Below are 22,853 nucleotides of genomic sequence, written 5' to 3'. Positions count from 1 at the left end.
ACCGATGATGATGATAATAAAAAAAGATTAGAACCAAACTTCTCGGTGGAAATACTCAAAGCAAGGCATCTGCAGAGAAGAGGCCGGGAACCAGCCAGGGCTGGTGAAGTCCCTTGGGCTGGGGACAGGGAGAAGTCTCTGCCATCCCAGCCTGAAGGGGCCGGGGAAGGAATAAGTTAGTGGAGCCAGGCAGGAGCTGTGGCCTTAGGAAAACAGCCATCGCTAAAGCAGGGCCGGGCAGGGCAGGAAGAGAACAAACACCCCACCTTCTCTCCCCTCCTGCCCTCCGATCGGCTGGTGCCTCCCACACACCAAACCCATTCAGGGAGAGGGAGCCAAGGGAGCCAGGGTGGAGTCGTCCAGCCCATAAAGGTCAGCTTCCCAGGGCAAAGGGCAGGACAGGAAAGGGCAGAGGGAGGACAGAGGACCCAAGATAGAGAAGAGAATAACAAGAATAAATGTGTTATAATTGGTTGTTCAAACGTGTCCACCTTTAAAAAAAAAAATGCCTAGGGTGGTAGGGTGTGCAATTTCCACTTGGCCACAAGCCTCAGCATGCCCAACTGCCTTCTAGTTCCGTTGGCCCAGTTTGGACATATGCTCCCAGCTGGCTCCTAGGGGTATCTGAGTATGTGACCTCCAAAAAAGACAAACTCAGAGGTGCCTTCCAAGCCCCCTCTGACCTCTTGTTTCTCGGGAGAAAAGAATCACTCATTCAACCTGTACCGAGCCCCGTCTCTGTGTTGGGGGCCTGCTGGGGTTCCAGGGACCCGGTGATTGTCAAAACAGGCCAGTTTTCAACCTCATGGAGCTTACAGTCTGATGGGGAGACATGAATTTCTTCACTGAACAAATACCTGAAGGGCACGGTTAGGTGTTGTGGATACAGCAACAAACCTCGATTCTCCTGACCTTGTATTCTAGTTGGAAGAGACAGAAAATAAATGAGGAAACCCATAAATGTATAATATAATTTTATAATACTGTGGGGAAAAACAAAGCAGGCTAAGTGGTTTGAATAGCACGAGGAAGATGGGGCTTATTAAAGCTATCAATTGCTGTATAAAAAGTGAACTGATCGGGCACCGGGGTGGCTCAGTCGGTTGAGCGTCTGACTTCGGCTCAGGCCATGATCTCACAGTTTGAACCCCGTATCTGGCTCACTGCTGTCAGCTCAGGGCCCGGAGTCTGCTTCAGATCCTCTGTCCCCCTCTCTCTCTGCCCCTTCCCCACTCATGCACTCTTTCTCAAAAATAAACATTAAAAAAAATTTTTTAATAAAAAATTAAAAAAAAATTTTTTTACAATTTTATTTAAATCCAAGATAGTTAACATACACTGTAATAACGGTTTCAGGAGTAGAATTTAGTGATTCGTCACTTACGTATAACACCCAGCGCTCATCCCAACAGGGATGCCCTCAATGCCCCTTGCCCGTTTAGCCACCCCCCCCACCACAACCCCTCCAGCAACCCTAAGTCTGTATTTAAGTGTCTCTTATGTTTCGTTCCCCTCCCTGTTTTTATATTATTTTTGCTTCCCTTCCCCTATGTTCATCTGTTTGGTATTTTAAATTCCACATATGAGTGAAGTCCTATGATATTTGTCTTTCTCTGACTAATTTCTCTTAGCATGATACCCTCAGTTCCATCCACATGGTTGCAAATGGCAAGATATCATTCTTTTTGATTGCCGAGTAATACTCCATTGTATGTATATACCACATCTTCTTTATCTATAGTGCTGCTCTAAACATTGGGGTGATGTGTCCCTTCAAAACAGCACACGGGCATCCTTTGGATAAATGCCTAGTAGTGCAATTGCTGGGCCGTAGGGTAGTTCTAGTTTTAATTTTTTGAGGAACCTCCATACTGTTTTCCAGAGTGGCTGCACCAGTTTGCATTCCCACCAGCAGTGCAAAAAGAGATCCTCTTTCTCCACATCCTCGCCAACATCTGTTGTTGCCTGAGTTGTTAATGTTAGCCATTCTGACTGGTGTGAGGTGATATCTCATTGTGGTTTTGATTTGCAGTTCCCTGATGGTGAGTGATGTTGAGGATTTTTTCGTGTGTCGGTTGGCCATCTGGATGTCTTCTTTTGAAAAGTGTCTGTTCCCATGTCTTCTTCCCATTTCTTCACTGGATTGTTTTTTGGGTGTTGAGTTTGACAAGTTCCTTATAGATTTTGAATACTAACCCTTTATCTGATATGTCATTTGCAAATATCTTCTCCCATTCCATTGGTTGCCTTTCAGTTTTGCCGATTGTTTCCCTCGCTGTGCAGAAGCTTTTTATTTTGATGAGGTCCCAGTAGTTCATTTTTGCTTTTGTTTTCCTTGCCTCCGGAGACGTGTTGAGTAAGAAGTTGCTGTGGCCAAGGTCAAAGAGGTTTTTGCCTGATTTCTCCTCGAGGATTTTGATGGCTTCCTGTCTTACATTTAGGTCTTTCATCAGTTTTGAGTTTATTTTTGTGTATGGTGTAAGAAAGTGGTCCAGGTTCATTCTTCTGCGTGTCGCTGTCCAGTTTTCCCAGCACCACTTGCTGAAGAGGCTGTCTTTATTCCATTGGATATTCTTTCCTGCTTTGTCAAAGATTAGTTGGCCATACGTTTGTGGGTCCATTTCTGGGTTCTCTATTCTGTTCCATTGATCTGAGTGTCTGTTCTTGGGCCAGTACCATACTGTCTTGATGATTACAGCTTTGTAGTATAGCTTGAAGAACGGGATTGTGATGCCTCCTGTTTTAGTTTTCTTTTTCAGGATTGCTTTGGCTATTTGGGGTCTTTTCTGGTTCCATACAAATTTTAGGATTGTTTGTTCTAGCTCTGTGAAGAGTGTTGGTGCTGTTTTGATAGGGATGGCGTTGAATATGTAGACTGCTTTGGGTAGTATCGACATTTTAACAATATTTGTTCTTCCAATCCATGAGCATGGAATATTTTTCCATTTTTTTTGTGTCTCCTTCAATTTCTTTCATAAGCTTTCTATAATTTTCAGTGTATAGATTTTTCACCTCTTGGGTTAGGTTTATTCCTAGGTATTTTATGGGTTTTGGTGCAATTGTAAATGGGATCCATTCCTTAATTTCTCTTTCTGTTGCTTCACTATGGGTGTTTAAAAATGCAACTGATTTCTGTGCGTTGATTTTATATCCTGTGACTTTGTTGAATTCATGGATCAGTTCTGGCAGTTTTTTGGTGGAATCTTCTGGGTTTTCCGTATACAGTATCACATCATCTACAAAGAGTGAAAATTTGACTTCCTCCTGGCCGATTTGGATGCCTTTTATTTTTTGTGTTGTCTGATTGCAGAGGCTAAGACTCAATACTGTGTTGAGTAACACTGGTAAGAGTGGACCTCCTTGTCTTGTTCCTGACCTTTGCGGGAAGCTCTCAGTTTTTCCCCATTGACGATGATCTTAGCGTTGGGTCTTTCATATATGGCTTTTATGATCTTGAGTTATGATCCTTCTATCCTTACTTTCTTGAGGGATTTTATCAAGAAACGATGTGGAATTTTGTCAAATGTTTTCTCTGAATCTATTGGATCATATGGTTCTTGTCCTTTCTTTTGTTGATGTGATGAATCACGTCGATTGTTTTACGGATATTGAACCAGCCCTGCATCCCAGGTGTAAATCCCACTTGATTGTGGTGAATAATTCTTTTAATGTATTGTTGGATCCAGTTGGCTAGTATCTTGTTGAGAATTTTTGCAACCATGTTCATCAGGAAAATTGGTCTGTATTTTTCCTTTTTAGTGGGGTCTTTGTCTGGTTTTGGAATCCAGGTAACGCTGGCTTCATAGAATGAGTTTGGAAGCTTTCCTTCCATTTCTATTTTTTTGGAACAGCTTCAAAAGAATAGGTGTTAACTCTTCTTTAAATGTTTGGTAGAATTCCCCTGGAAAGCCACCTGGCCCTGGACTCTTGATTTTGGGGAGATTTTTGATTACTAATTCTATTTCTTTACTGATTACGGGTCTGTTCAAATTCTCTATTTCTTCCTGTTTCAGTTTTGGTAGTGTATATATTTCTAGGAATTTGTCCATTTCTTCCTGATCGCCCATTTTATTGGCGTATAATTGCTCATAATATTCTCTTGTTATTGTTTTTATTTCTGCTGCGTTGGTTGTGATCTCTCCTCTTTCATTCTTGATTTTATTTATTTGGGTCCTTTCCTTCTTCTTGTTGGTCAAACTGGGTGGGGGGTTATCAATTTTGTTAATTCTTTTCAAAAAATGTGAGCTGCAAGTTTAGTGGCACGGAGCAGCAACCGTTCTGCGCTTGCGGATCCTATGGGCTTGGAATTTGGGCAGAGCACGGAGGGGAGGGCACAGCGGGAGAGGCTTGTCTCAGCTCCGTCAGGTCTGGGGCCTCAGCTGGGAAGATTCAAATGACTACATGGGCACTAGAATCATCTAGAAGTATCTCCATTCACGTGTGGTAGGCAAAAGAATGTGCCTCCACCCCACAAAGACGCCCTCATCCTAGTCCCCAGAATCTCCAGATACGTTATCTTGCCCAGTAAAAAGGATTTGCAGATGTGATGAAACTGAGGATTTTGAAGTGAGGAGAGTATCTTGGACTCTCTAGATGGGGCTGATGGGATCATGGGAGTCTCTATAAGGGAAAAAGGGGAGCACGATAGTCAGAGGAAGAGATGTGACAAAGGAAGCAGGGGTCATAAGCTCAGGGCCTGCTTAGGATTCTCTCTCTCTCTCTCTCTCTCTCTCTCTCTCTCTCTCCTCTCTTTCTCCCCCTCTCAAAATAAATAAATAAAAGCTTTTTTTAAAAAAAAAAGGATGCTACTCTGCTGGCTTTGAAGATGGAAGAAGGTCAAGGAAATGGACTCTCCCCACCCAGGGCTCCCAGAAAGATGGCTGGCCAGCACCTTGTTTTTCGCCCAGTGGGTTTGGGGTAATTTGTTACAGCAGCAATAGGAAGCTCATACAACATGTCTTGTCTGGCGCCTTGGCTGAGGTAAGTGAAAACGGGGCTCAGCCAGGACCACTGACCAGGCGCCCACACGTGGCCCCTCTCTCCGTGTGGCATGGGCTCCCTCACAGCACGAAAGCCTCAGGGTGGTTGGACTTCTCACAGTGGTTCAGGACTCCAAGAACAAACAAGGCAGAGGTTCCACAGCCTTCTACTGTGAACCTCAGAAGTCCTCAGTGTCACTTCCACCATCCACGATTGGTCAAAGCCGCCACAAACCCACCCAGATTCCAGGGGAAGGGACAGAGGCACCGCCTCTTGCTAGATGGAGGGTCGGTGAATTTGCAGCCCTGTTTTAAGAATGACCACAAGGCCAGTTTACATAGGGTGGTCAGGGAAGGCCCCTCTGAGGAGATTTGAAGAGAGTCTGGATGAGGTTAGGAGGCAGAGCAAACCCAGGGGCAGAAAGTCCCAAGGAGAGGAAACGGGCCAGAGCCCAGGGGTGAGCGTGAGGCAGGCAGATATCAGTGACCCATAGGGGCTCAAGGGGCTATGGGAACGCGGGCTCTGGACCCAGCCTGAGAAGGTTCCAGAAGGAAGGGACATGTGAGCAGAAGGCTGGTGACTGAGGCTGAGATGACCCATGAGGGAGAACTTAACAATCCTTCTCAAGAAACTCCCTCCCCACCTGGTGGGGGATGGAAGACCGGCCCAGGAGCTTTTCACTCTGGTCCCACTGGTCCCGGAACCCCCATGAGCCCAAGCAGATCTCGGTAAAAGCCTCTACTCCCTGGGCCTTGGGTCGGCTCTCTTTTTTGTGACCCATGGGCCTGTCTTTCCTCGCAGATGTCCTTTCATTGGCTCGACTACTTAAATTCTTACCCAGGGCTCGACAAGTACACTTTCTCATGAAGGTAAATAGAGCCAGTGGGGAACAGCGTGGCAGCGTGTTCCGGGGGTGCCTGCCTCTGGAACTGGATATCCCCCAGGCCCGCCCAGCCACCCACCTTTCGGGGCCCAATCAAAGCTTTCTGCCCTCTGCGCTGCAGCCGGCGAAGCGGGAGGAGGCCCAGGTCCCGCCAGTCAGGAAGCGGCAGGAGAAAATGTTTCTCTGTCCCTCAGGGTCGGCACCAGGATTCCAGCACACAGCGTGGGACCTGGCACATAGAAGGTGCTCAATAAACAGTCCTCGAGGAAAGGAAAGAAAGGAGGGGTTTCCTCTCTGACACACCACAAAGGTGATGAAAAACACAGGCTCTTGTTTCTTACAGCCTTGCGTTCAAATCTTGGTTCGGCCTTTCACTGATTTACCGCAGGTCATTTTACCTTTCTGGGCCTCAGCTTCCTCACCTGGAAAATGGGGGTAATCGCACCAAGTTACAGGTTAGTGGGAGACGTCAACAAAAAGGACCTCCCAAAAAGGTTAGTGGGAGACAGTCTCCAAAAAGGACTGATGAAGAGGAGGAGGATGGGGGCTAGCGTATCTGAGCCCGCAGCACATGCCAGGCCCAGCTCTGGGACCACCCTACGCATCAGCGTGTCTCACCCTCACGACTCTAGAAAGCTGTTACAGATGAGGGTACTGAGGCACAGAGAGGCTAAGTAACTTGCCAAAGGTCACACAGTTGATGAGCCTAGCGGTGGGAATTCAAACCCAGGTAATGCGGGGTTGAGCCTACGCCTTGGCCGCGTTCTGTGGAGCCCAGTATGCAGAAGGAGCTCGCCAATGGGCCCGTCACTCCTCTGCCTGTTGAGCAGTGGTTTTCTCTCCCTCACTGGGCGCTGAGCGCCTCAAGGCTGCAGATCGCTGCTTTCTGCCTCGCAGCTCCCGGCACTGGGCTAGGCCTGGAGGAGTGTCGCCTGCATGAGGGTGTCGTCAAAACACTGTCGCTCTTTGGTGGGGAAAGAGTGCTCTCGAGTCAGGCTGCCTGGAGTTGAATCCTGGCACCGCCGTTGACTGGCCCTGAGCCTCAGTTTCCCTGATTGCCAGCGGGGAGAATCAGGATGCACGATGCTAAGTAGAACAGGAGCTGAGAGCTCGGGGATGCCGGCCATCCCTGTCATTATCTGGGCTGTTGTTCCACACACCTCGCTGGGCCCCTGGCTCTGCAGGGACCAGGCCACCCTCCCGGGCAAAGAACAGTTAACCAGCCTCTTTCTGGAGACAGGTAACTTAACTCCCATCTCAGAGGCAGAGGCGGAGGCCAACACAGAGGTGAGGCTGGAATGCGAGATGGGCCCCGGGCCGCGTGCTCCCCAGCGAAGTGGCCAGAGCTTTGCCGAAATTCTTTCTTCTCCTGCCTTCCAGAGCAGTGGTCATAGATACAGTGAAACGAGATCCGTCTCCGGTGGGACTGGGGTTGGGAGCGTGTTGGGAGCAGGTGGGCTGAGGGGGTGTAATACGATCCCTCTCCATGTCCGTTCCAGACAACACTGAATCTGCCCTTTGACTTCCCCCAGAGGCCCAGAGAGGTTAAGGTCCCAAGGTGATATCACACAGCTCATTTGGCAGCCAGTTGGACTCTCTGAATCTGGAGGTCCCTAATTCTAAAATTCTGTGACGCCCCCAAACCCAGCCCAGCCTGAGGTCACCTCTTGGGGGACAAGGGGGGGAATGATGGGGGTTCCTGGAGCTTTTCACATGAGTCTCAGACGGGGAGCCGGGCCAGAGCCTCCAGCGTGGGGAGGGTGGGGAGCTGTCAGGCAGCAGGATCGAGTACCGGGCCCCGTTCCTTTTGCTCCCCTGGGAGGATCAGTTGCTCAGAGGATGGGAGGAGGGCTGGGACTCCAGAGATGGGAGGCACTGGAAAGCCATTTCTCTAGCACAGGCTGAGGGCTCTCCCAGCCTCAATATCCTTTGCCCTCTCTACCTTGCTCCTTGCTCTGGCCCTCTCTGTCTTCTAGCCTCCATCTCTGTCCCTGTTTCTGCCTGCCCTGCTCTGCATCCCTCTGTCTCTTTCTGTTTCTCTCTCTCCCTCTCTCTCACTCCTTGTGTCTCCATATCTTATGTCCCTGATCCCCCTTTTTTCTTCTTTCAGCCTCTCTCCGTGTGTCTTTCTGCTTCTGCCTCTCCTTTACTCTGACTCTGCTTTCTTCTCTGTTATCCAAGGTATCTCGCTCCCCTTTCCTGTATCTCTCTTGTTTCTGTCTTTCCTCCTCTCCTTTCCCCTCTGCCTTCACTGTCTACCCTCTGCCCTATCACCCAGCTCATCTGGGTAGAGATAACAGGCTTAGGGGAAGAGAATGGCACACCAGGGCTAGCCCGGGGGCGGGGAAGGCCGGGGCAATGGACAAGAGGCTACTGCAATGGTCCGGGCAAGAGTTGGTAAGGTCTGAGCCCTGTGAAAGCTATGGGGTGAAGAGGACAGGATGGCTGTGACAAAGATAGCAAAGTAGGGGCCATGGTAATGTAGGGCCTGGGAGAAGGGCCAGAGTCCAAGAACACTTCCAGGAGGGGAGACGAAAAAGAGCACCTCAGCGAGAGCATTTGCAAGGGGACTGTTTAGGCTGAACTCAGGCCTGTCAGGAGAAGGTGGAGTGAGGGTGGGCAACAAGGGGCAGATGCTAAGATCTGGAGTTTCAGCTGTGGTCAGCTTGAGGAGAGCCTTGAATGCCGACCCCGAGCCTGGACTTCAGCCCACGGTGTGTTGGCTTTTTATGTGAATGTGACGAAACTCCGGAACTCTCCCCAGACAAATGTATATGCCCAATGTTTGGCATGCCATTCAAGGCTTCTGGGACCCTCTGAAGTTCCCCCATGAACCACAGACACCACAGGGTACAAAGCTGGTTCCAGGCCCCGGGGAGCCATGGAGGGTTTTTGAGCTGAAGAGATAGCAGACTTGGAGCTCACTTCAGTTAGGTGAATCTACAAAGGTGTGGCCTTAATTTTTAGGCATAGAGGCCTCTAGCAGCCTGGCCCCAGGGGCTGAGGCTTCTAAGAGTGTCTTCTGGGTCCTGGAGACCCTCCAGGGCCACTCGGACCTAATGCGAAGGAGCAAGTCTGAGCCCTGAGCCGGGGGAGTGGGGGGGTGCTGCCCTGGACACCCGGCCTCAGAGGGAGGAGCTGAGGCCTTTCCTCACTGCTCTGAAGGACCCTTGATCCTGAGCGCCTGGGCCTGGCCCGAGAGAACTAGTTAGGCCTTCACAGCCTTTTGGATGATCAGCCTGGGGGGCCTGAGACAGTATCCCTGCTCCGCCAGGCCCAGCCCAGCCCCTTCCCTCCCACCCACCCACTCATCCACCTCTTGCCCTGTTTAGGTGGGGAGCAGACCCAGTTTGGGTGCTGTCCTGGCCTTGCCGGCAGGGCCAGCCTGGATTTGCTGCAGTAACCTCAGTCCTGCCACCCCACACCCATTGAACAGATGGGGAACCCGAGTCCTAGAGAGTACCAACACTTGCCCAATTATTCCCTAGCAAGCCGGTGACCCGGGAAGGCCACCAGGCTTCCAGCTCCAGGTTTCTTCTGCCTGTGCTCAAAGGCGGGTCCTCCAGCTCCAGCGGCCTGTGCCCGTTGACTCCAGAGTTCGAGTCCCGTCCCAGCCACGCCCTCCCCTCAGGCTGTCCTAGACAGTTGGAACAGAAATCGTTGCCATTGCTGTAGCTGCCATTTATTTTGTGCCTACGACGCACCAGACACTTGACATCGTGCGATCCTCCCGGTGACCCACCGCGTAGGTGATAACGTTTCATTGTAGAGGTGAGGAAGTCGAGGCTCAGAGAGGTTAAGGAACTTACCTGTGACCATCTCGTCAGTAACTGACCGAACCAAGACTGGGACCCAGATGGATGCGCCCAAGGGCAAAGTTCAGGCCTTTCTCCTAGGCGCCCGGAGGGCCACGCCAGCCCGAGTGCCTGCGATTCCTTGGCTGAAAGGAGATGTCTTGGTGCCCTCTGGGCAGAAGCTTTGCCAAGCGAAGGGTTTGGCATGCCATCTTTGCCTGCTCTGTTCGAGGGTGACTGTCTTATTCCAACAAGGAGCCACCCCCCGGGTGGCCCACTCCAAACCCCAGTGACTCACTTACGGAGTGAGGGGCAGGCAGGCGGGAGCTGTCTCTGTGGCTCTTGGCCTCAGGCTGAGCCCACGGGCCCACGAGCCCACGCCGGGCGGGAACTTGTCAACCACTGGCTCCTATAAATCGCAGGGCTGGGACAAGGTGGGACTGTCAGCCGCCCTCGGAGAGAAAGCTCAGCCTGTGTGCTCTGGGGAGGTGACCCGGGGGGACCCTGGGCCACTGCTCGGGGGCGTTAATGAGAGCTCCATCTGGTGCCATCCTCAACCACGGGCTGACGCTGACACAGCATTTCGGCGGGGGGAGAGAGAGCGTGTGTGTTCCAAGGCTAGCAAGGCTCACTTTTTCCAATCCGGAAAAATCCGTTCAAAGAGAGGAAAATTGAGGATGCAGAGCCGAAGATAGCCCGATTCGTGTTTCCTCGGGCCGGGACTTGAATGGTTCACAGAAGATTATCTCCCTCGAGGTCTAACTGGGGAGACCCAGGCTCAGAGAAGGCCGGGCCGCATGGGCCAAAGTAGAAATGCGACCTCTTACCCCCCCAGCCCGAAGGTCTGACCGTTCCACTGTCCTGCCTCCCTCGGGCAGAAGCCACCTCTGCCCCGGGCCCCAGTGCAACGTACACCCCGACTCCCTGACCCTGATTTGGACTCAAGGTCTCCCCGTCTCTGAGATCACAGCGTTATCCGACATTTTTGCCAGGAGGCACCCCAGGTGGGGCACCCACAAGCCTGCCTTCAGAGGGCATATTGTCCTTTTCAGAAGACGGGGCAGTTTGGAAGTAAAAGCAGATAAATGATGCTTGTCTGGTACTTACTCTGCAGTGGGCACAGTCCTGTTCTAAGGGCTTTTCATGTTTTAACTCAGTTAATCCTCACAATAACCTATCAAGTACCGGCTGGGACCTACGTTACAGATGAGGAAACTGAGGCACCCAGAGGTTAAATAAATTCCCCTCAGTCACAAAGCGAGAGGGTTGTGTACAAAGGCAGCCTGGTTCTTGAGTCCACACCACCAAAGAAGACATCGTGTGGCAGGTGTCAGTACTTCCTCTGTGCCAGGAATCATCTTCGGTATTGGGGATCCAGTGATGGAGAAAGAACAGACAAGGGGCTGCCCTCAAGAAACTTGTCATTCCTCCTTCGTTTACTCATCCATCCGTCCATCCGTCCATCCATCCATCCATCATCTATCCATCATCCATCCATTTATCCATCCATCCAGTCAGCCAGCCAGATGTCTATCTGTCCATCCATCCGTCCGTCCATCTATCCATCCATCCGTCATCTATCCATCACCCATCCATCTATCCATCCATCCAGTCAGCCAGCCAGCTGTCTATGTGTCCATCCGTCCGCCCATCCATCCATCTATCCATCACCTATCCATCACCCATCCATTTATCCATCCATCCATCCATCCACTCATCCATCGTCCCTCAATCAATCGATGAATCCATCCATCCACCTGTGTCTATTTTTACTCACTTTTGGATCCCCCATGCTCAGCACAGCACTTGGCACATAACAAGCCCTGAACCAATATTTGCTGAACGAAGGAAGAAATGAAGACAGATTTGGGCCCTGAGAGCCCTGGGTTCAAGTCCCCTTACCCTCTCCCAGTCTTGGTGCAATGGGCAGTAAACACTGCCCTGGTCACTTCACAGGATTCTCGAGAGGCCCTGATGGTAAGTAGGCAAGTGCTCTGCAGACTGTAAGGGGCTGTGCAGGCACAGTCAGCCATCAGGCCGCTGAGCTGGTGTGCAGCCGCTGAGGCCCGCAGGACTGTGTCTCTCGGGTCTGGCTGGTGAGACCTGTCAGACACTTCCCCTCGGCCTGCCAAGAGGCCCAAAAAGGAAAGGAAATTGACATTTAATGAGCGTCCACGATGTGCCAGGGCCTTCACACACTTTAACTCTCTCTTCTCTTCTCTTGGACAGATCAAAGAAATGGAAGCTCAGAGAGGTCCGTCATTTGCCCAAGGTCACACAGCCAGCGAGGAGCAGACCCTAGCTTTGAACCCTGGTCTGTGAGCCCCAAAGACCACGCTGGTGACCAGACCCGACACCCCCTTCCGTGCGGGCGACTTCCCCTTTCCAAATCTCCTAAAGTCCCCACTGTTCAAAGTCACACAGCAAACTCCTGGCAGAGTCTTTTTAAAAATGTTTCCATTTAGTTTTTGCATTGATTATTTCCTTTTTGCTTTATAGGAATTTTCCCCGCTTTTTATTTGCAAAGAAAAGCCAATGTAAATGTTCTCCCCGCACGCAGGTTAACCCTCGCCTGACAGAGGCGGGTTCTGTGCAGCCATCTGGGGAGCGAATGGAAGGTCAGCTGCTGCCACAGCTGCCTGCAGGGCCTTTTTGCAGACCCTCGTGACAGTTCACACACCCGCGTGGCCGTGCCATCTAATGCCACCGGCGGCAAAAGCCCCTGACCCCCAATTTACCAGCTTCCTATGACCCTCGGCACAGGCCAGACTTCTAGGACCCACGTAGAAACCACCCTCTGAAACCCACAGCTCAGGGAACAGTCTTCCTGGAGACCTTACCCTTGTGCCACAGGCTGGGACAGGAAAAGAAATCCCATGGCCACTGTTCCTGGGCCACCCACCAAGGGCCTGGCACAGCACTGGGCACCTCACCAACACGCTCTCACTGAGTCTTCTCGATGGGAGGGGCTGGTCTTGATGACCCCATTTTACAATGGAAAGAAGAGTTGTGGCTCAGAGAAGCAAAATCACCTGCCTGAGGCCACACAGCTGGCCCGGGGAGGGGTGGGGCGGGGGACAAACTGGTTTAAGACCAGACCCTTACTTATAAGTTGCTCTAAGTCCGGGGCTAAAAATAAGACATCGTGCATGTGAAATGACAAGGTGCTTCCTCTGGGTCAGGCACCGTGCTCAGTCCTGGGGACCTGACCCAACAAGACATTGGTGGGAACAAGTCCCAGTTCTTCTGAAGACTGGCTGAGTGACCTTGGGTTGGTCACTCTCCTTCTCTGAGCAGAGTTTACCCTATGTGAAATGAGTGGAGTTGAGCATCTCAGTCTCTTGTGCTCTTTCTTACCTGTTGTTTGGGCAACAATTTGCAAAACAGAACCTAGCAGCTGAGAGAAGAAGGCTGGGCTTTGGGGAGCGGCACTGTACGCCCGCTGAGAGTCACTACCAAGCCCTCCTACTGCTGCCCAGAGACCCCGTCACCAGCACCCGCAGAGGCAAAATTCGCCCGAGGAGTTAGGGTGCGCTGGGACTAAACGGCCCGGCAGCCTCGCCCTGCTCCCGCCCCGCACCACTGAGTTGGGGGCCAAACCGAGGAATCGCAAGCCCTGGGCCAGACACCACGGAGGGAAGGGGGGGCGGGCACTGGGCCTTCCGCACTGGTGGCCCGGACTCTCTCTGAGCGCCCCTCTCGGGTGGCTCCTCCCCCCAGCCCTTCTCCCTGAGCAGCCCCGTGCCCCCAGCCCCAGCCCCTCCGTGCAGGCTCCTCCTGGACTTGGCTCCAGCAGGCCGGCCATTTAAGGCTCCACCTCACCCCTTTAAATTCTATTTTTTCAAACCACATTCTTGAACTTGGCAGATAACGTGGCAGCCCGACAAGAGCCCTATTTACTCGGAGAGCCGTGAATGGGCCCTTTATAACAAGCTTCATTAATATTTCTACCTATTGGCCAGCTCTGCGTTTCCTCCCCCTATACAAACAGATTCTCCACACAGAAAGACTTTTCAAATGCTCTTGTTGACTTTCCCCAAACGGGGAGGGCAGCCTGGCCGGCCAGGGGTGTGTGAGTGTGTGCGAGTGTGTGCGCAGGGGAGGGGGCGGCCGTGGGTGCGCGCCGCCCGCCCGGCCTGGTGCAGGAAGGAAAGAGGCCCGCTATTCATGGGCAGGGGCGGGCGGTCCGGGTGAGCTCAGGTATGCCGCGCTTCACAAAGGCACACTGAGCCCGGCCTGCGCCGTGGATTCCAGAGCCCTGGCCTAGGGAGTCAGACGTCCCCCCTCAGCCCCTGCTGACCGGCTGGGTGACCCTGGGCCAGTCCCTTAGTCACTCGGGGCCTTCCTGCCCTCCTTTGTCAGTCGGGTCTGCACCCCGTCTGTGCACCGGAAGCAGCTGCAGCACCTGAGAGCCGGCGAGTGGTGCAGACTTTCTGCCCGGATCTGCTGTGCCTGAGTCTGCACCTTAAGATCCCTGGGAGATGCGTGTGCACGATAAGGTTTCAGAAGCATCGGATGTGCCCCGTGGGCCCCCCTATCGCCATCGGGGCTGTTCTGCGGCTCAAAGGCCATCACAGGCCTTAAACATCATCCAGAAGGCAAAGCAAGGCTCTTTCGCTCCGCACCATGCGACCACAGGCCGGGCCCGGGGTTGGTGTTCAGGAAATAGATGAATAAACAGAAAAGCGCGCTGCCAGAGTCTGCAGTCTCACGCTAGTGACAGAAATCCGTCCTCTTCAGCATGCGAGAAACTGTGCAGAACACTCCATTCTGTCGTTCAGAAGGTCACAGGGCTCTGGAAGGGAGCTTGTAACATCGCAACGCATGGAGTGAGCTCCCTGTCCTCGGGAGACAGGCAAGCAGACGCAGAGGACTCGCGAGGGCAGTTGGAGAAGGCGCTGAGCCCCATGTGTGAAGGACATGCCTCTGGGCTGAGGAAGAAACACCGAAGGGAGTGTGGCGTCACCCCTGAGCTTGCTCACAGGGGGCATGGAAGCACCTTTGGAGAAAGGCGGGGCTGCGTTCCGGTGTGGACAGTGCCCCTTTCCACAAGGAGGGTGTGGACGAATGCCTTCATTTTCCTTTCATTTGTTCGTGGGATAGACATTTACTCTATGTGTCAGATTCTCTGCTGGAGCTTGGGGACATGATGGTCAATAAAATAGACTTTGTCCTTTTCCTCATAGGGGAAAGACACAAACAAATAAATTTCAAAAAAAACAAAAACAAAACCAAAACCAAAATGATGGAAAGGAAGCAGAGGAGGGTGACAGAGACAAGGTGTGTGTGTATAGGGGCCCTGGGGAACCTATTAGTCAGGGGAGTCAGGAAAGGCATCACTGAGAGGTGACTTATTAAACTGAAACCTGAAGGCAGAGGAGCCAATCATGTGAAGAGCTGAAGAAAGGGCATGTACAAAGGTCCTGAGGCAGAAAATATTTGATGCTTTGAAAGGCGATCAGTGTGGCAATAGCATTCTTCATACAAGAGGGAAAGGGACCCTTGGGGGCGGTAATTTCCACCTTGCACACTTGCCGGGAGGTAGGATGGCACAAAGTAGGTGCTCAGAGCATAATGTGTTTGCTTTCACCTGATCTTCAGCCCCCTGTGGCTGCATCTGACCCCTATCGGGACAGCTGCCTGCTCTTTCTATCTCTCGGGAGCAGCAGGGGGAGCACCTCAGCCTGGGCCATGGCCCAGGACAGGGTCAGCTGAGCCGGAGGGGGTTGAATGAGCTGCCTGTGTGCATCTTGGCTACCTACATCATACCTTTTTGGGGAGGGGGTGGCCTGCCCTCTCCTGGGACACCCGCCCAGCTTTGGCTAGCCTAGGCGGCTTGGACAGATCCCTGACCCCCTGCCTGGCTCTCATCAGCCATACCCTCTTGGGAGCACAGAGTCCTCTGGCCAGCCCACACCCCACTCCCTGGCCAGCCCTTAAGTACCAGGCTGGAAATAACCAGAGCTCTCCACCCCTAGGGGTTGTGGGCTCGCCCACCACAAGGACCAAGGTGGCTGGGCAGAGTGGGGCAGGAGGGCTGTCCTAACAGAGGCCACTTGGATTCCTCCAGCTGGGAGGCCCCTTCTCTCAGGCCATGGCTGGGGAGGGGGATACTGTATTGGTTCAAATCCTAGATTTGTCACTGACTCCACGGGAGCCCTTCAAAATCTGCCTTAGCAATTTGAGCCTCAGTGATTTGACCTATAAAATGGACTTGATCACCTTTCCTGAGGGGTGTTGAGAAAATGAAATGAACTGTCACTATAAAGTAAATTGTGAAGCCTAAAGTACAACGCACATGCGAGAGTTTGTGGGTGGGGCGGGCGGTTCATGTATTTGAGGTCACGGAAAGACAGTACTGGTGCACAGCCCCATCTCTGCCTCTGGATAGACCACAGCAATTCTGAGAGTCTCAGTTTCCCCCGCCGTAACATGTGGGTCCTCGTCCCGAGCTCGAAAGGTTGTTAGGATCTATTAATTCAAACACTGTATGTACCGAGCACCTATCATGTACACTGCTCATGACATTCTAGACATCTTGCAAAAGTCAGGTCTTCTTTCCTTTTTTTGACCTCAGGGAATCTCTTCCCGAGAACTCGTGATAAGCCGAGATTGTGCTCAGAAAACCAGACAAAGGACAGAGGAGGAGAAGGACTCTGGGTCTCAGGCGTGGACCCGCTTCGGTCTCTTACCGTCCCTATGACTTTGGGCAAGTTACTTAGCTTTTGCAAGCCTCAGTTTCCCCGTCCCTAAAACAGGGAGAGTATTTGTAGCACAGAAGTCTGTTGCTACGATCCCACTGCATCGGTGAACAGAGACAGCTCGGTCCTTGGCTCACTTGTAATTCACAATGTCTGCTGCTATTAGAAGTAGCCACAGACAGTCATTCATCGTGGCTGTAGGAGCAGAAGTATGATTGTAGCTGTGTAAATACCAGGAGCAGCAGTAATGGCGACGGCGGTAGTGGAAGTAATGGGAGTACTAGTTGTCCTAATAAAGAGTGGTAGCGACAGGAGGAGGAGGAGGAGGAGGAGGAGGAGGAGGAGGAGGGGGAGACACACCAGTATGACCACAGTAATAGCGTTGCCAAAGCGGGCACATGAGCCAGGGGCGAGGTAAAGCCAGCAGACTTCAGCCCCTTTTACCACTGGGAAGGAGGGACAGGGTCCTATTCATGGAAGTTGGAAAGGAGAGGGGTCCCCGTAGATGGAGTCGGGAAGAAATGAGAGGGCGCAAAGCCCCAGAAACTGGTACCGACCAAATCCTTCTGGTCTTGGCGAGAATATGACTCTGTCTCTGGGACTGAGCCTTGGGGTTATGGGGGCCGCATCCCCCCCGCAACCTCTCCCAGGGAGGAAGGAACAGTGTTTGCTCCCAAATATCGCAGGGCCCCGGGGCAGGCAGGGTCCTGGGTGCCTCTGGTTCCCCATCCTCCTCACTTACGCACGGGGACACGGAGGCTCTGGGTGTGTGCGTTCCGGGGGTGTCATCCCTGGGTCACAGAACAGGGATGATGACGGACGCTTGGGAGCGTGCTTTCTGTTGCTCCAGCGTGACGAGCTTGGCTTATGTGGAAGCCCCAGCTCCGTGTCCCAGCTCCTCAGCTGCCAGAGGGGCGAGTCAGCAGTGGGGCCTGGCACCCACCCAGGCCTTGGGAACTCAGTGTCCTCTCTGAGGATACAGTGGGCAGGGCTTCCTGGGAAGAGCCTGAATTATCACAAGGAGGGGACAACGGGGCATCCCCAGGCCCTGCTCATCCAAAACAATGACTAAAGACAAGCTCTTAGCCAAGACTGTTGCCAAGACTTCCAAGGAAGCTTCTGTCTTCCTTGGAGTTTGGAGTATGGTCCCACCAATCTTCCTGGCTTTCGATCCCACCAAGCAGGAGTTTACTCCTCAACTTGCTCTGCTCCTGGGCCTTTGCTCATGCCATTCCTTTTGCCTGAAATGCTCTTCCTCTTGCTTCTTTCTGCCCCAATTTCTACCCATCTTTTAAAGCCTGTCCCAATGACACCTCCTCCAGGAAGCCTTCCCAGATTCCCCAGCCCTTGCTCTCTGGTCAGGATTCACTTTCCTTGCTTGTGCTCCCATGCCATTTGGTTCTAGCTGCTATGAGTGTTCACTTTAACACACGTGCCCTGAGCACCTACTCAGATTCACTGGTCAGTCCCTGCCCTCAGAGAGCTTAGAGTTTTCTGAGGCAGACAGATGTTGACACCCCACCCCCACCTTAGCCAAATGGGTAAAGGTCAGGGGGTTGGTAGGTGTGGGAGTCTGTAGGTCCTCAGAGGAGTCCTCCCAATCCAGCTGCATGGAAGAAACCTAGGAGGAAACCTAGGAAGAAACCTGCATGGAAGAAACCTAGGAGGGAAGAAAAGTCTGGAAAACTCTTAACAGATCCCACAGGCCCTGCCTGCAAGGCAGTTCGGCTCTGTTTGGTTTATGATTTCTCAGTGGATCCCAACGTAGAAATGAAAAGAGGGAATCTGAGGACTGCAGCGACAGGGCTCATCAGGCAGTTTGGTCCCAAGAGAAAGGCGGGTGTACTAGAAAAAGCTAACACGAGGTCTCAAAATGCCCATCACAACCCGAGAAATCACTCTATCAGTATATAGGCCGACACACGCATTAGATGGGATGGCTTTGGTCATCGGGAAAAACTGAAAGCAAACTTGTCAACCCTGCTGTGCGTTAGAATAATCGGGGGTGCGCTACGACTGCTGATACTCAGGCCCCACCTGCAAACCAATTAATCCTGGGGGGTGGGGATTCTGATGCCAGGGGCGGAGCTCCCCGGCCCTAAAGTAGCACTTGACCTTCCCCAGGGACGAGGGCAGAGCAGCCTGAGAGCCAATGTGGGAGCGTGTTTCAGCAGAGAGGACTGAACGAAGGCGAGTTGTGTACTTAAAAGGTCAACTTCAGTTATCCAAGTTCAGCTTTGCAAAACAGCTCGAAGGAAGGAAGCTGCAGAGAGCAGAGGGCGGAACGCAAGCTCTGGAGACGGACGGATCCCCGCTACGCCGCTTAGCGGGCACGTGACCGCGGCAAGTTACTGAACATGCCTGAGCCTCAGTTTCCTCATCTGTAGCGCCAGTCCTAGAGGGTCGCTTTGAATCTGAATTATAAACTGAAGTAGAAAAAGTGTCCAGTGTTCAATAAACACTAACTCCCAACCCTCTGACCCAGAAGGTTCCAGACGCATGAGGCATCATTGTGCAACAGATGACACTTAGCGCCCCTTAACACTCTGGCATGTCGACATTACTGTTTTTAGATGAAAACACCCAGCTCATAGGTAAGTCATTCCTGGATGAACAGTGGGGTAGACTGACTCAGGGGAGGCTGTTCGTTGTGTTTCAGGGAGAAGAGCTGGGGTCCTGGAGACGACAGGGCGTTTCAACCACCCTGGGTCCTGGGATTTCACAACTACCAATAGAGGCTCCTCTTCACCAAAAGACAGAGCTTGGTTTCCGGGGGCTTTATTTCCTCTTGCTGGACCCTCATGTGAAGTTTCGGAGGAGAGGAGACAGGTATTTAAGGGGAGAGAGTGGTGGCCCGCGGGTGCCGGGGGGTTACTGTGAGTCTCTGTACCTCGATCTAAAAATCCCCGTTCCTCACAGTGCCTATACTGGCCCCCTCTTCCGTCTTCCCATCTGTACCTGGGGTAGGGGGCCAGATAGAAGTCAATTCAATAACCTCTGAAGGTCCCCGCTTTGGAGACTTTTGTGGAATGAGTCCTATGGCCCACATTCACATCTTAATTAAAGATTACATCAAGCACTGTTTGGAAAATTTCACAACAGGCCTTGGACCCATCTGGCTTTTCCTCCACGGGGGGGGGGGGGGGGGGCGGTTACAGGAGGAACAACGAAAGATGAGTGTGTCATGTGATAAAAGGAGAACTTTCTTCCTCACCATCTTCTCACCTCTGGTCCACCTCCATCCAATGCTGATGCAGGGTGAGCCTCAGACCGGGCCGGGCCGCTTCTACAGGGCCTCAGTCTCTGCACCTGACAAATGGGGATGAGCCCTCCTCCGTGAAATGCGTCAGAAACAGCAGAGGGCGTTGACACTTGGGCTTCCCAGGGCCCAGGGGAGCCTGTCCCCCACCCTCCGGGAATTCTAAATTTGTAGCAGATGGTCGGGTCCGAGAGGCCAGCTTGGCAGGGGCTGAGAGAATGTCACTCGGCTTCTGGGCACATTTGAGAGCAGTTTTGTGGCAGGAGCTGATGATCTCCATGATAAATGAGTCCCTAAATGAATCCTTACATCGTGAAGTAGAGTGTTTGTGGTTAGCCTTGCTAGAAGGACGGGAGACACAGAGGTTAGGGAGAGATGCAGGGATGCACCCAGCAGCCTGTGCACCGGCCTCCCCTCCTCCTTCCCTCCCTTCCACCAACATTTGCTGAGCTCCTCTTGTGGGCAGGGCCCCTGTGCCTGCTCAGAGACCACAGGGGTGAAGCCAATACAGTCCCTGCCCCCCAGCAGAGAGTAGGGACAATCCAATGTGATCAGTACCATAACAGTGGGAAGCCAGACCCAGGAGGCCGTGGGGGACAGGGTGGCTCTAACCTGACCTGGAGGGTAGGGGCTGGGGGAAGGCTTTCTCTGGTAAGACTTGCAGGACAAGCCCACCAGGTAGAAGTGAGCACTCCTGGCAGAGGGAACAGCAGGGGCAAAGGTTTAGAGGAATCAAAGGGAAGTCTAGGGAAGCTTTGGGCTGGAGTGTAGGAGGCAGGGGTGGGGGTGGGGGGGTGGGAGAAGAGGACAGCCAGAGGGGTCAATAGGAGATAGGGCCCGAATGGCCTTACGTCCCAGCCTAGGGAGCTCAGACGTTATTCTGAGGCTCCAGGGAGAGTCAGGGTATTCCCAAAGGGGATGTCTAGGGCTGAAGTGGGGAGAGTGGATCCAAGGGGCTGGTAGGAGGAGTAGGGGTGTGTGGAGGAGGGTCCCTGATTGCTCAACACTGCTTTTATTTACTCCCCCAAGGAGCGCTTCTTGAGGGCCTGCTCACCCCCCTCCATAGCAGCAGGCCGGCTAGCCCCTCCATGGTGCACACGCTCTCTCCCCACCCTGCCCCGCTCCGAGAAACATAGGGAGAGAGCAGGGCCACGCTTGACAGAACTCCTTTGTGATGAGCCCCCCCCCCCCCCCCGCCCCCGGTTGGCACAGTGCTCTGCTGCCCTCTAGCGAGGCCTGGAGCCGCACCCCTGCAGGGTCCCGCCAGCTTCTAAGATACTCTGAGTTCCAACCCCACTACCTCCTACCCCGCCACCCCCACCAGCCACCCGCCAGACCTTCCTTCCCTCTGTCCCTCCCTCAACTGCAAGAGTCCCACTGCTTCTGGGGAAAAGTTACAGTTCAGGACAGGCCCAGGACAGGATGAGGAGGGGAGGGGGACAGAGATAGACTCAGCCCCAGCCGTGGGAACAGGCAGCGCCGTGGTCCGTGAGGGGTACCACTGGGTGGGGGCCAAAGCGTTGTGTCTTTAACTTTCTCAAATGAATAGACCGAGGTGGTATTTCCTCCTGTCACTAGCACGATGGTCACAGCCATGACGACGGTGGTGATGGTGGCGGTGTGGGCGGGGACTGCTATTTCTGCAGCTTTGGGTGATGGTGGTAGAATTTGGGTGGGTGACAGCGACGGTAACGAGGACACCGAGGGAGGCAGGAGCAGTGGTAGTGGTAAGGGAGGTGGTGGCTAATACGGCTGGATGTCCTTGGCCCTGGCCTTGGTGGAGTGTGCACTCAGCTCCATTAGGCACACACCCAGGAGGGGGGGATTCCGGACCACCGGATAAGCACAAGTTTAGCTTACTAGATAAGGCCAGTCTTCAGAAAACTGTTTGTCTTTACACTCTTACCTGTAATGGGTGGGAGTTCCAGATGTCCCAGCTCCCCACAAAAACTTAGCAGTGTCTGTTCACTAATGTATCTCAAGGACTGAGAAGCCTAGTGCATAGAGGAGGCTTTATAAAAATCTGCTAAGGGCTCCTGGGTAGCTCAGTTGGTTAAGTCTCTGACTCGTAATTGCAGCTCAGGTCGTGATCTCAGAGTCATGAGATTGAGCCCCATGTTTATATATATATATATATATATATATATATGCACATATATATATACATGTACGTATATGTATACATATACATACATATATGTATATGTGTATATATATACATACATATACATATACGTATATGTATATGTGTGTGCATATATATATATATATATATATACACACACATATATATAAACCTGCCGAACGAACTCACAATTTAAGGCTAGCCACTGTGCTTACTCACTGTTAGAGAACAGAACTAGAACGTCACTCTTGCTTATGGACACTGAGTGATGTACACATTCTGACCCAGGTTGGGAACCCCTGTGCAAAAGTCACGCCAAACAGCCGATCACACCCCGTCCCGCGCATATCCCTTGTCTTGGCATTTCTCTTAAAATCCCTGCAGTGTGGCTCATCTCTGTCGAGCTTGAAAAGGGATAGCAATTGGATTAAGCCCAAAGCACACGAAAATGTGGAATGACTGGTGGTCCTTAACCCTTTTAGGGACATCTTTTTAAAGTTTGTTTATTTATTTTGAGAGAGAGAGAGAGAGAGCGAGCATGTGCGCAAGCGGGGAAGGGGCAGAGGGAGTGAAGGAGTGAGAGAGAATCCCAAGCAGGCTCTGCACCATGAGGGCAGAGCCCAACACGGGGCTTGAACTCATGAACCACGAGATCATGACCCGAGCTGAAGTTGGGACGCGTAACCAACTGAGCCACCCAGGCGTCCCTTAGGGACACTTAAAGGAACAACTTGTTCACTTACTGCGTTTACAGCAGGAAAAGGCAACCTGTCGTAAAAGGCAACCAGTGCCAGCCAGTGCATAGTTCAGGGTCGTACTCGGTCCCGCCATTCACAGCTGCTTTCCCCTTACACTGCTTCCCCTGCCCCCCTCTCTTCTTCCATTTTCCCATCTGTAAAACAGGAGTAGTCATTCTTTTCCTTTCCACCTCAAGGATTTTCTAAAAATGTAACAGATTAAGGAACTTCACAGTTGATATAAATCTTGGAGATCATCTGGGGACTTTTATTTTTGCTTTTAGATAATTCTTTACAGTTTATGAATCACTTTCATTGACACTGTCTCACTGAAACCTCAGAACAACTGGGGCGTCTGGGTGGCTCAGTGGGTT

Source organism: Lynx canadensis, chromosome D4, assembly GCF_007474595.2.
Source record: "Lynx canadensis isolate LIC74 chromosome D4, mLynCan4.pri.v2, whole genome shotgun sequence".
NCBI lineage: Eukaryota > Metazoa > Chordata > Mammalia > Carnivora > Felidae > Lynx > Lynx canadensis.
The sequence above is the reverse complement of the archived record's forward strand: the minus strand, read 5'-3'. Positions refer to the sequence as shown.